This window comes from Echinops telfairi, unplaced genomic scaffold (genome assembly GCF_000313985.2).
Source record: "Echinops telfairi isolate 266 unplaced genomic scaffold, ASM31398v2 ScPeMD7_9;HRSCAF=40, whole genome shotgun sequence".
Lineage (NCBI taxonomy): Eukaryota > Metazoa > Chordata > Mammalia > Afrosoricida > Tenrecidae > Echinops > Echinops telfairi.
In genome coordinates, this window is record NW_022103906.1 from 74333142 (window position 1) to 74345794 (window position 12653).

At 48.5% G+C, this 12653-nt stretch overlaps 1 long non-coding RNA gene across 1 annotated transcript; it reads right to left on the reverse strand.

Moving 5' to 3' along the window:
- Positions 1–5106: 5106 nt before the first annotated feature.
- LOC123521304 lies at positions 5107–10892 on the reverse strand. Its single transcript, XR_006679764.1, has 4 exons — positions 10464–10892; positions 9689–9946; positions 6006–6127; positions 5107–5594 (listed from the first exon to the last, which is right to left on the reverse strand). It is a non-coding gene; the product is annotated as an uncharacterized LOC123521304 (long non-coding RNA).
- Between the last annotated feature and the right edge of the window lie 1761 nt (positions 10893–12653).

Consider the following 12653-nt stretch of genomic DNA (forward strand, 5'->3'; position numbering starts at 1 on the left):
ACCTGGCTGACAGTTGGTGACCTGCCTTGTGATTGGCTGCTGTGCTGAGATAGCCTAGCTCTCTCTAGATAAAGAGGAAGACCTGGCAGCAGACTAGACTTGAAGGACTGCTAGTGTATCACAACTCTCTCTCACAGGAGTGAGTTGCACTGAGCCATTTGTACTGCTTTATAATTTAACTGTTCATTTTTTGTATTATATATTTAACTGTATATAATTTAACAGTTCATTTCTTGTGTTATATATCTAATTATCTTTATAAATAAATATACTAAATTATCAGCAATTTGGTTGTATCTTTCTAGAGAACCCTGTCTAACACATCCCAAGACTGCCCATTTCCTTGAGTCATTTAATTTTGCATCTTGTGTTAGTCTGGGCAGACTAGAGAAATGAATCCACAGAGTCTCATATGTGATACGAGAGAGTTTTATATAAAGGGTAAGTGTACATTAAGAAAGCATCCCAACCCAGTTCAGTCCAAGCCCACGAGTCTGACATTATCCCATATGTCCGACACCAATCTACAAAGTCCTCCTCAAACTCACAAAACACAGGCAATGACGGCAAATGCAGGATGATCACCGGTCAGTGGGTAGAAAGTCTTTGGATCCAGTGGTAGTGTAAGCATCTCAGCGCTGGCAGGGGTCTCTACATGGCTTCTCCAGCACCCAGAGTTGCATCAGGGTAGGTCCATATGGCTTCTCCTCAGAGATGTCTCACAGGAAGTGATCCTTGCCAGCTGAGGAAGAGAACTAGTTAAGGTAGCCGCACACTGGTCCGACCATCAGAGAGCAAGAGATCAGACAGGCTGCTGAGCCATTTATCTCTCTGCCCTTCAGTTAATCCCACGTGTGTTCATTGGCCAGGCTGGCACAATAAACCTTAACTGTCACACGTCTATTATTTCCTCCATAGACTGTGTGCTAGCTCCACAGAAACGATACACTTTTACTTGGTTTCTCCTGTACAAGTTTATTCCTTGTAGCTTGTTCGCAATAGTAAAAGATGACATAAAGTATCCAGTTCGAAGAGGTTGGTTAATACCTTTTGTTTGTTTGTTTTTAAATGGTTAATACCTTTTGTGTATCCATCAAATAGAATACTATATAGCAGAAATACAGTACTATGTAGCAGAGAAAGTAAACAAGGACATTTCTATTTGCTGATTTAGAAACAGCTCCAGGATATAGTGTTACCTGAACTCCAAGATATACTATTAAGCAAACACAAACCAAGACCTAAGAGTACATAATACACATGCTTTTGCAAAGAAATGGAGAGGAGTGAGTATACCCGTCCCATTGCTAGCCAGTCACTTGGTCTTACTGTGGTGACTGTGTTGCTGTGATGCTGGACGTTTAAAACCAGTGTTTCAAATTTGAGGAGGGTCACACACGCTAAACCAGTTTCGGTGGCGCTTCCAGACTGCAAAAAGACAAGGACTAAGGAATGGCTCATCCACTTCTGAGGGAGGAACCACTGGAAACCTTTGGAATAGCTGGGGAACTTTGTCAGCTATATTACTGGAAGATGAGCCCCTCCGCTTAGAAGGCACTTAAAACTAAGCCTGGGGAAGAGCTGCCTCCTTAACGCAGAACCAACTTTCATGATGCGGATGGAGCAAAGCTTTCAGGACCTTCATTTGCTGATGGGGCACGGCTCAAAATGAGAAGAAACACCTGCAAACATTCACTAATGATCAGCATGTGGAATATATGAAGTATGGATCTAGAAATATTGGAGGTTGTCAACAGATTACATGGAATACATAAAGATCAATATCCTAGGCATTAGTGAGCTGGACTTATATGAGCTATTTTGAAGTGAACATTCACATGGTTATATATATACTGGGAAGGACAATGTGGTAGTTACATAATCTGGTGTCAATTTGCGAGGATTACGAGTGAAGGGGTGGGGATCTGGCCTGTCAATCAAGATATAAGCAATGAGGACTCTGGGCAAGGCCTTCTCCTGAGAATTCTGGGAACTCCTATATTTCCTCCTCGGAGGTGAGAGACACTTCTCTCTCTGCTCCTCTGCTCATTCCCTGGGAGACGCTCTACTGACATGGAACTCAGCTAGTGTCCTGTGCAGGAAAAGCCATATGGAGACCCCTGCCAGCACTGAGATGCTTATAATACCAGTGGATCCACAAGACTTCCCATACACTGGCCTGTGATCTTCCTGCATTCGGCATCATTGCATGCGTTCCTTGAGTCTAAAGAGGAATTTATAGATGGATATTGGACATATGGGCTAATATCAGATTATGGACTTGATTTGGACTGGGCTGGCATGTTTTCTCAATATTCAATTGCTCTTATATATACAGTTCTTTCTTATACACATACGAGTGTCTATGAATTTGTTTCTCTAGTCTGCCCAGACTAACACAGACAAATTCAAGAGGAATTGCATCACATGCTTATCAAAACAACATCTGATTTACCTTGAAGTTCAATGCTGTTTGCAATAGGATTATATCCATATGGTTATAAGGAAGACCAGTGAATACAACTATTATTTAAATTTATGCACCCACACTAAAACCAGTGTTAACGAAATTGAAGAATTCTACCAGGTTCTTCAGGTTGAAATTGATCAAGAAGAACTCATCCTTTGAATTATGGTGTTGATGAAGACCATTGAAAGTCCTGCGGATTGCCAGAAGAACCAGCAGTTCTGTCTTGGAGGACGTACAGCCAGAAGCTCCTTAGAAGGGAGCATGGTGAGACGTCGTCTTGTGTACTTTGTTATCAGGAGAGACAGGTCCTTGGGATAGGACATCTAGCTTGGTAAAGGAGAAGATCAGTGAAAAAGAGGAAGACTCAGCGAGCGAGATGGACTGAGACAATGGCTACAACAAGGGGTTGAAGTATAACAATTGTGAGGATGGCCCAGACCTGGGCAGCGCTTCATTCTGTTGTACACAGATAGGATTGCTACAAGTTGGAGCTGATTGGAATGCAACTGACAACACATGTATGTGTATGTATATTACCTTCTGTTTGCACACAAGCCACTGGTAGGATCAACTGTCAGGGGAGCCAGCCCCTAACAAATCATCACAGATCCGGTAGGTGCAATTGTTTGGCGATAATAAGGAAAGATGATAGTAAAGTCAGAGAGAATAAGGAGAGAGAGAAGAGAGATTGAAATAATGGATTCAGACACATTCATGGTAGCGTGCTCACCTCAGCTCCTCTTGGTACAGGGCAGGAGAGAGCGAGCAAGGTTTATTGCTAACCCAGGCTTATGTATCTTTCAGGGATGTGCAAGCCCCCTAATTACAGATAAAGACGTACGTCACAGGAAAGGGTTGTACTATAGGTAATACAGTAATGAGAGGCGGACAATCTAGGGGTGTACGTGCAATAGGAAGAGGAGAGATTAAGGGTACACATGTGACAAGATGGGCGGATCCTTGATTCAAGATGGGGCCTAACCTTGATTGCCCTGGAGCTGGAGACTTTATGTAGCCTGAGTTTTCAGGGGAAGCAACCCACTGTCCCCAACAGCAGAGAGTGAGCCCTACCTATTGTGGGAGAAACCATGGTGTCTGCTGGAGTCTTCAGGGAGATAACTTGACAATCATTTCCCATTAGTTGCAAGCAGTGTCCTAAGTCTAACATATATTTGGGGGAGTCGAGCTGGGGAACTGTTTTTTTGTATCCCACAATCAACAAAGGTCATCTGTAGTGGGCAAGATGGGAACAGGGGTAGGAGAGTGGATATATATATTTGGGGTTGAACTTGTGTTTTGTTTATTTATATATTTTTCATGTTAATAACTTTTTTTTCATTTTTAAAAACAGTTTTATTGGCATGGGCTCCACATATCATACAATTTGATCACTTGGTCATATGAAGAAGAGTTGTGCCATCTATAAAGGTGAAACTGAGGTACAGGGAGACAGACAGACATCACTGACAGGACAAGGGAGAGCAGAAACAGAAATAGCTTTATTAGGGGGAACTCCGATGAGGTTCCATGACCTAGGCCAACAGGTCAGGGAAGTCGTGCTCAGCAGCTGGGGGCGATGGTTTTTAAAGGGGTGGTGAGGAATGTATAGCAATTATGGCAATTAGCATATGGGGTCTGGAAGCTCCAAGAATTGCTTGTCGACTCCTTGTGGCTTTCTTTGAACCCAGAGCATCTGGTCTCACCGGTTATCTTATCCAGCGCCCTCTGCTGCTGACCTCCAGGGACATGCAGGGAAGCACATGCAGGGCCAGGCCTGCTTCAGCTTAGTCCAAACATGATCATCACCACAATCAATTTCAGAACATTGTCTTCTCTTACTCATTGCTGTTAGTGCCCCATTTGCCCGCAAACCTCCCCTGCCACGCCGCTAGGTAATTATTTTATTTATTCCTCCAATTCCACAACTTCTGCTTGAATAATTCAGGGTCACTGATTAGACTCTTTGTGCTGTACAGCCACTATTGATCTCCTTGTCCAAGTTATTGTACCACCATTGACATTGGTTCAATGGCCTTTATGAGACAACCCTTTCCCTTTCACCTATGGTAACCGTTGGTTAAGTCTGGTTTCTTTCTTTCTTTTTTCCGCTTCGTGGTTTTCTTGAGATACTATTCACATATCACATACTTCCATGGTTAAATCGCTTTTAAAATGAGTTGTGTAATCACAATCAGTTCTAGTGGATATATATTTTTTTGATTTTTGAACCATGGAAATGCATTGTTGATTCATAAGAATTAGAAATATTTAGGTAAAAAGTTTTAAAGGCGGGGGAAGGGCAATGGTGTAGAAGTTGCCCATTTACCCTTTCAACCACGAAGCCTCCTCCCTAACTTTATGGGTTTTACAGGTATTTTTAATCAGACACTAACTGCAGTAGTTCAGTAGGTACATTAATAGTACAATAGCTAAAATCCAGAGGCTTTTCATGGATTGCTTTTCCTAATCCTCCTAAAATCGAATGCAATAAGCATCGCCCTTAATATGCTCGCAGAGAAGTTAAGTAATCAGCCTAAGACCTCACCCAGCTTGTAAATTGCAGTGAAGATTCAAACCACGTCTATCAACCCCCAGCTCTTCCAACATCCTTGTGCGATAAGAAAAAACAAACAACCTTTGCATGACTGTGCGTTTATTTCCTCAGACTATATTATTGGAAGCGGGCACATTATGTCAAGAAATTTGCACCTTTGTTTAATTTTAATTAAAAAGAAAATGCCCTGGTGTAAATTTGCGTTATTTTTACAATCTATCAGCGGTGCGTGAGAATTCCTCTTTCTCCACTTGATGAATGAGATTGAGTAGCAGCAACATTTATTCTCCCACAAGCTAACCGACGGGATACAGTTGATCACTACTGCTTTAGTTACAGTTTAGTGTTCAAAACCTTAGCCACCCCGGGGAACGAACCCGTCCTTCGGTTCTTTTGCGCTGTTTTCTTTCCGCCGATAGAGGGCGCTCGCCGCAGCCCACCTCTCCTGCGGTCCTCATCGCCGCCCCGCGTACAGTGCGCGTGCGCAAATCCCGCCCCAGGTGTCCAACTTTGTGCCTGATGGATGTCTCATCTGCTGCGCTCGGCGCGCACTTCTCATGTCGGGCCGGCCTGCGGGGGAAAACGGTCGTGTGCCCGGGGTCCGGAGCATCTCTGAGCCTCAGGGGTGAAGGTTCTGGGGTGGGCCTGGCGGGGTCGGGCGGCGCGTCGGGCAGCCCAGGCGGGCGGGGCCGGCGAGGCGGGGCCGCGGAGTCCGGGGCGTCGGTCGCCGGTGGGGCTGGAGCCCGGCGCGGAGCCCCTGGCAGGCAGGACAGGTACTGAGGCGGCGACCCTGCCAACCGTCTCCTCTTCCGCGCCCTGTGCCCTGGTGCGGTCGCGGCGGGAGGCTCGGCGTGGGCCTGGGGACCCCCTCGGAGCCCCGTGTGCGGGGCAGGGCCGGCGGGGGTGGGCCGCGGCCAGGTGGCTCCCGCCCAGACCTGGGGATTCCGCCCGAGCGTTTTACCCGCGGCGCGCCCGACCCACCTGAGCTCGGCCCGGGGTCAGGGTGCCTGCGCCGCCGCGTTCCTCGGGGGGCTGCGAGGGGCCCCTGCCTTGCCTGGGAGCGTCCAAAGCACCCCCTGAGCACATATGGGGCCACGGGGTTCCTGTGGGCACATGGTTGGAAAGTTTATCAGACGGGGCAGGAAAAAAAGAATTCAGCCATGGGAGCCTGCTTGAGGGTTTGCCGCGTTGGCGTGCTCCACCCCTGGGATCCGCCTTAGTTGGCAGGAGGACCCCTGAGAAGTCACCTTATCTCTCTCCCCATTCGCCAGAGCCCCTGCTAATTCACACAGATGAGGGGCGCCGCTGGGGGAAGAGTCAGTGATTTGGAAATCCAGCATCACTTAATGCCGGCAAGCGAGTGGGAAGCCCCTGTTGCGCGCTTACCCGCCTGATCTAAGCAGTCAGGGCTCCGGAGCAGAAAGAGATGGCCACTCCTTACCGAGTGTAACTACTGCCAAGGCCTGAGCCACAGGGTGTTATGAAGATAATAACAACTTACAAAACACCAAACCAAGAAAAAAGAAAAACCCGCCTTTTTTGCATCAATATGTTTGGAACCTGAGTTTGGGTTCAGTGGTGTGCACACCTGACGATGTTGTTAAAATGTAGCGTCCGACAGTCCGACGGCAATGCAGCTGGCCTGGGGACCACGGTTGGAGTGAGTGACAAGGGTGTGGATCACTGGAGAGTGTTAGAGACCTCTGGCGTTGTTGGCCAGCTAGCCTGAATGTACTGGTTTGCCTCGGGTGAGTCACTTCACCACCACCACCACCCAGGCCTGTAAAAAAGGGGGCTGCACTAGAAGACCTTATGGTTCCTTTCAGATAGAAAAATCTGGTTTTAGGCCCATCAACCTTGGCAGAATCCTGAATTCCATTTACAGTGCCCTTACCAAATGGCCCATTTGGGCTTGAGCATTTTCGTCAATGGGGAATGTAATATTAGTTTGGGTAAAGCAACTCATTCCATCTTGGGATGACTCGGGAAGGAAGTTCTTGTTGCTGAAATACATCTCTCTGCAGCTTCCATTCTGTTGGTATTAGGTTGTTAGAATCACACGGGGGACGGGGGAGGGGGGGGCGAGTTTATCTCCAAATAGTTGACTTTTAAAAAAATTGGACTGCGATTCCTACCAACTTTTCTCCAAACGGAATTGCCCTTAATTGTACCATGATATTGTTTCAAATAGGTAAGATTTTGAATGCTGTTCTTATCCTCCAAATTCTAGTGGGGTTGTCGTTGGGCTTAAAGGCTGGACGACTAGGGAGGGTGCCCTGAGCAGCTGAAGCGGCACAGTATGAGACTGCGTGTCAGAGCCTGGAGTGTGTGCTTGAGGTGGCCGAGGTCAGTGTCCTAGGAGAGGAGTAGAAGATAAGCTTAGTGTCACACTGTGGAGGGACTTGCCGGGTGCTCACTAGGTGCTAGGCACTCATGCTAATATGAAGAATGGCATGACCACAAAGGAGCCCTGGTGGTTCTGAGGATGAAGTGTTGGATTCCTGATGGAAAGGTGATCAGCTTGTACCCACCAGCCACTCGCGGAGAAAGATGTAGCACTGCTTCAGAAATCTTACGAGGGCAGTTCCAAGAGGCGGATGAACTTGATGGCAATGCATTTGTTTGTTTAAGAGTGGCAGTGAAAGGAGCCTTCATATCGTAGTACAGTAGGTTAAACACGGGGCTGCTAACTCAAAGGTTAGTGGTTCAAACCCACTAGCAGCTCTGAGAGAGAAAGATGAGGCTGTGTGCTCCTGTAATGCTTTAGAAGCTCAGAAAGCCTTTGGAACAGTTTTCCTCTGTACTAACAGGTCAGAATCAGCTTGACGGTCGGTATGGTGGTATGTCAGTAAGAGATTTGGGGCAGTGAGTATATGGACAAGTAGACACGTATCTGCTTTCCTATGATGTATAAAAAGGCTGGCAGTAGAGAAGGGAGCTTGATGTTAGTATAGGTGACAATTAAAAAACACGTTGCTGAACCTTGAAGGGTGAATGCACTCTGCGACAGGCATCAAAGCCCATTTGCAGCCCAACAGTCTCACGTTGGGTCAGGCATTTGCTCCACATTGAGTGCCTTCTCTGCAAAGCCTTGTGTTCAATGTTGAGGATACTAAGGTGGATTAAAAACTGCTGTCCTGGAGGAATTCGGTGTGGGATAGAGAAACAGTATAAGGGGCCTTCAAAAAATGTGTGGGAAAATGGAATGAAAAGTTAATGAAATCTCTTCCATAGCATTTCGAAGCCCCCTCGCCTCCTTAAAATCAAACAAGACATTGCCGTGCCATTGCCATGTGAGGGCTGCAGTGTGAGTGAGCAGCTCTACATAGAAAACGCAGGGGCATTTTCAGGAAAGATGTGATCATTGAGCTGAGTCTTCAAGGATGGGGAAGGAGAATGACCCCGGCTAGTGATGTGTGCAGCATTTGCAGAGGCATGAGAGGTAAAGTAAGTAGATCCAAGTGGTTAGAATATAAGAGAACATTGGGATTCAGGGGGGATTGATGAGGCTGGACTCGTAATAAGGCCAGGTTTTAAATGGCCTTTACAGCTGTGCTAGAAGATGGTGATTTTAAAAAATAGTTTTATTGAGATGTAATTAACATATCCTAGAAGATTTCAATGTTATGGGCAGGGAAGCTTTGGGAAACTTTTAAGAAGGGAGGTGATAGGTTTGTGTTTGCGGATGCTGACTATAAAAGTGGATTGGTGAAGGACATCCCCATCGGGGACATCAGGGACCCTTGCCTCAGAGTGGGTTCAGGCTGAGCTACAATTGATGACAGTGGGCTGGAGAAGAAGGGCCGAGTCTTAAGAAAAGGCGCAGAGAAAGAATTAACCTGTCTCAATGACTAATTTTGAAGACAAGAGGGGGGAATTGTTGGGGATGACGCGGTGTTCTATTTTGGGGGGGTTGGTGGTAGCAAAGAGGGATGTTTTTCAGAGAGAAGAAACCAACCATGTTTTGAGTCATTCTGAACTGGAGGTGTCTGTGGTCCATGGTGGATGGAAGTGGTCTGAGGCTTAGAAGGGGAGGCTCTCACCTAGGGGCAGTAGGTCTAGGTGGTAGTTGAAGCTGTGGGAATGGATGGGCACTCCACTACATGCTTATAGGAAACTGTGGGTGTCAGGATTGGTGCACAAAGTGGGGAGGGGGTGTCCAGGAAACTAGGAGGGGAGTGCATTCCCAGGGGGCTTCCAGGGTGGGGGGAATCAGCATCAGCAGTTGCAGCAGGAAGATCATGGAAGATGAGCTTGGGAAATGCCCCTTGAGACTGACTGGGCAGAGAGAACATCCGGTCAGCAGAACTGGTTACCAGAGCTTTAGTGCTTGGTGGGACTAGGAACCAGAGTAGAGAGGGGGTAATCGTGTGAAGCCGGATGGTGTGCCTGCTTCCAAGCAGCGTGGGGAGGGGCTAGCAGGGTCGAGGGGCAGTTTTCTCCTAAGATAAGAAGTCCTGAAGCGTGGGTATTAGCTCTTGTGTAGGAGCCACCCGAGAAGGGACAACCAAAGGCACAAGGATAGCATGATGGCTAAATCTGGTCCTCAGAGGAGGGAGGAGGGGGGTGGGTTTGCCCTAAGAAGGGGACAAGCAACTCTAGAAGTAGGAAGAAAGAGACGATGGCCAGTGCAGGTACATATACATTTACAAAAGATTTCTTACCTGCTAGGCTCAGTTTCCTTTCTCCACAAAGCGATCTGTCGACCAGGGAGGTCAGGAGTGTGGGCAAGGGCAGGGACAGGGATACGAGAGCGGTCAAGGAAGCATGGAACAGCTGCCGAGAGGAAGGGAAAGGGCAGCCCTGCGAGAATCACCGGAAGTGTTTAGTAGCCTTCCTCCATCCATCCCTCATTGTAAGGGCTGACCGAGATTGAGCACTTCCTGCTGGGCACTGTCCTGTGTGCTGTTTTCCCAGCAGCCCTGTAGGAAAGGCAGTGCTATTATTACCTTGATTTTACACCAGAGGAAACCAGACATGCAGGATCACTTAGGTTTAGTAGTTCTTGTGTTTGATGACTCTCAATTTAATCCCAACTCACAGTGTCTGGGCTTGAAAGGACTGGAGCCGAGGGCCGCTAAGAAGTGGGTCACATCATACCCGTTGGTGGGCCTGGCAACAGTGTGGTAGGCAGGGTGGTGGGACCTCGGAAATAAGCACCCTGACAGTTAGAAATGTGTCAGGTTCTGCTGGCCTGACACTGTGAATAGTAATAGCAGAAATGTTATTCCCATCCCACCACCCAGGAAGAGAGAGACTGGCCCCTACTTCTCCATTAAAAGACTAGGCCAATCTATAAGCTTATATAACAGTCACAATGGCTATTAAGTTGACACCCATCTTTGCTGTGCTAGGTAGGATTTGTGGGGATGGCGCACGCCTGGTGTGAGGGAGAGGGAGCGTGATGGGATGCTGTGGATGGAAGGGAGAGGGGCTTACCTTTTCCTGCTGCAGCCACTGGAGCATCATCTGTGTCCTTCCTCTGGAGGTTGCCATGGATACGCCTTTGCGTGGTGACTTGAGGAGATTGATTTCCGTTAGGATCAGATGATGACGTAGGTTGAAGAAGAGAAAAGACGGCACCCTCTGCTTCTGGGAAGTGGCTGGTGAGCTGTCCAAAAGGCAGGGCCCTGCAGAGCCAAGGTGGCCATGCTTTGCTGGCTGCTGTGGCTTTTGCTGAAGTTGTGAAATGGTGCATCTCCCCCTGAAGAGCGCAGGCTCAGGGATCCCTGTCTGCAGGGTCCTAGTGCCAGGACTTGCTGGTTGATTCTGGGGCAGGAACCAGCAGAACTTGAGTCTGGCTGTTCAGTGGGACTCCTGCTGGCACAGCGGTGGGTACCGTTCTGGAACATAGGACTGTGCGCCCCTTGCCTCTGTGCGGAAGTGCCTGCATGGAGGGAGGGCACGGAGACCTTGTGTACCTTCCCTGCCTGGCTCTTGAAGATCTGGGCGGGAAGTCGCTCGGTGTTTGGGGAAGAGGGGCCCTTTGGGCGGGGGTAATAAATCACCTCATTGTTTCTGTTCCAAGTTTTGAGTTGTATACGGATGGGGAGTGGGCTGCGGACATTTCTGGGAGTAAAGAGGTGCCAGAGGGGGACGGCATCATTTAGGGTCCGCTGAGCGAGGGCGCTCCTCGTAAGATAGACACAGGAGTCGGGCCTGGGAACAGGGATTCAATGTGCCTTTTGTCCGGGTTCCTGTGAGCATCTGAAAGCCAGGCTTCCCTCCTTCCAGCCACCACTGCTCTCAGTAAGCAGGCTCTCCTTTCCTGGCTCCCGGAGCACTCTGCGTCCATACTCACCTCTTTCCTAGTGCTTTCAGACATGTAAGAACCTCTGGGTCTTGCCATGCCCGCTAATTAAAGAGAGTGTGCATGTCCGTGTCCCTCGGTACCCCGCGACATGTGCGCAGTCCTTGCGGTTAGGTGCTCTCGGTTGGCTGTCACTCGTCGTGACCCCACATGACAGAGTACAACGGCCCCCACAGGTTGTCCTGGGCTGCCGTCTTCCAAGGAGGTCTTTTCTCAGAGCTGCTGGGTGGGTTTGAATTGCCCACCTGCCAGTTAGCAGCCAAGCACCTCACCATGGTACTGCCCAGGCTCTTTTGCCTAATGCAGCTGAATCCAAGGGGGTGGACCCTGCCACAGCCGGCCTGGTTTCCGGAGAGCTCCTGTAGGAGAGGGATCAGGAAGAGCAAAGAATTGGGTTCAAAGTTCAATAAGAGAGACCAGGAAGGCCTAGGGATCAAAGGATGCTGGGTGTCCATCAAGGCAGAGCAGGACAGGTACAGGCTAGGTGCCAGTGAGGACTAAGGCTCTCCTTCTCAGGTCCTCTGTTCCCAGCAACCAATTCCTGACCTTGCCCTTGTCTGAAATGTCCTCCACAGCCGTTGGTAACCTGTTCTCCAGACTCTCATTCTCCACTTCGACCTTTCAATTTTTATAGGCCTTTTGGAAACATTTAATCTCATTAAAATGTATATCATCAAATATCATGACGGGAGGAAGTTGGGTTAGAAACCCAGGGCGTGTCTGTCTCTTCTCTTACTGAGGGCATGAGCAGCTCCAGCAGGTCTGATGTGACACCGCTGGAGCCCAAGGTGCTGGGGAAGGAGCAGCCACCTGTGCATTCGATGTGCCCCTGCCGTGGTCCACCCTGACGCTTGGGCAGGCTCACCCAGCTTCTGAGACTCCGGTTTATCATCTGTATAGTGGAGAGGAGAGAATACGTGTTGTCTGCGTCATAGTTTCCTCTTTGAAAGAGGCTGTGACTCACATGTGCTAGTGTGCCCAGTGAAATGTTGCCCCAGAGATGGCCCTACAAACAGAACTTCTTTTCTCTCCTCACAAACTGGCTGCATTCAGTCATCATTATTCCAGTGCCCAGGCTTGCAAACTCTTCAGTGTATCTTTTGGCTTACCTACTCACCCATTATTTCGTCCAGGAAACATTCGTCTTCCCACGTGCACGTCCTCATCACTGCAGTGTCTTCTCAAGGGTGGAAGTGATAGTTAACCATTGGCTGAGCACACACCCAGGCCTTCCAACAGGTTTGTTCTGGTCCACCCCCTGCTGAAAATTTGCCTTTCCCACTCCCAATTCAAACTAAACCAAATCAGCTGCCATTAAG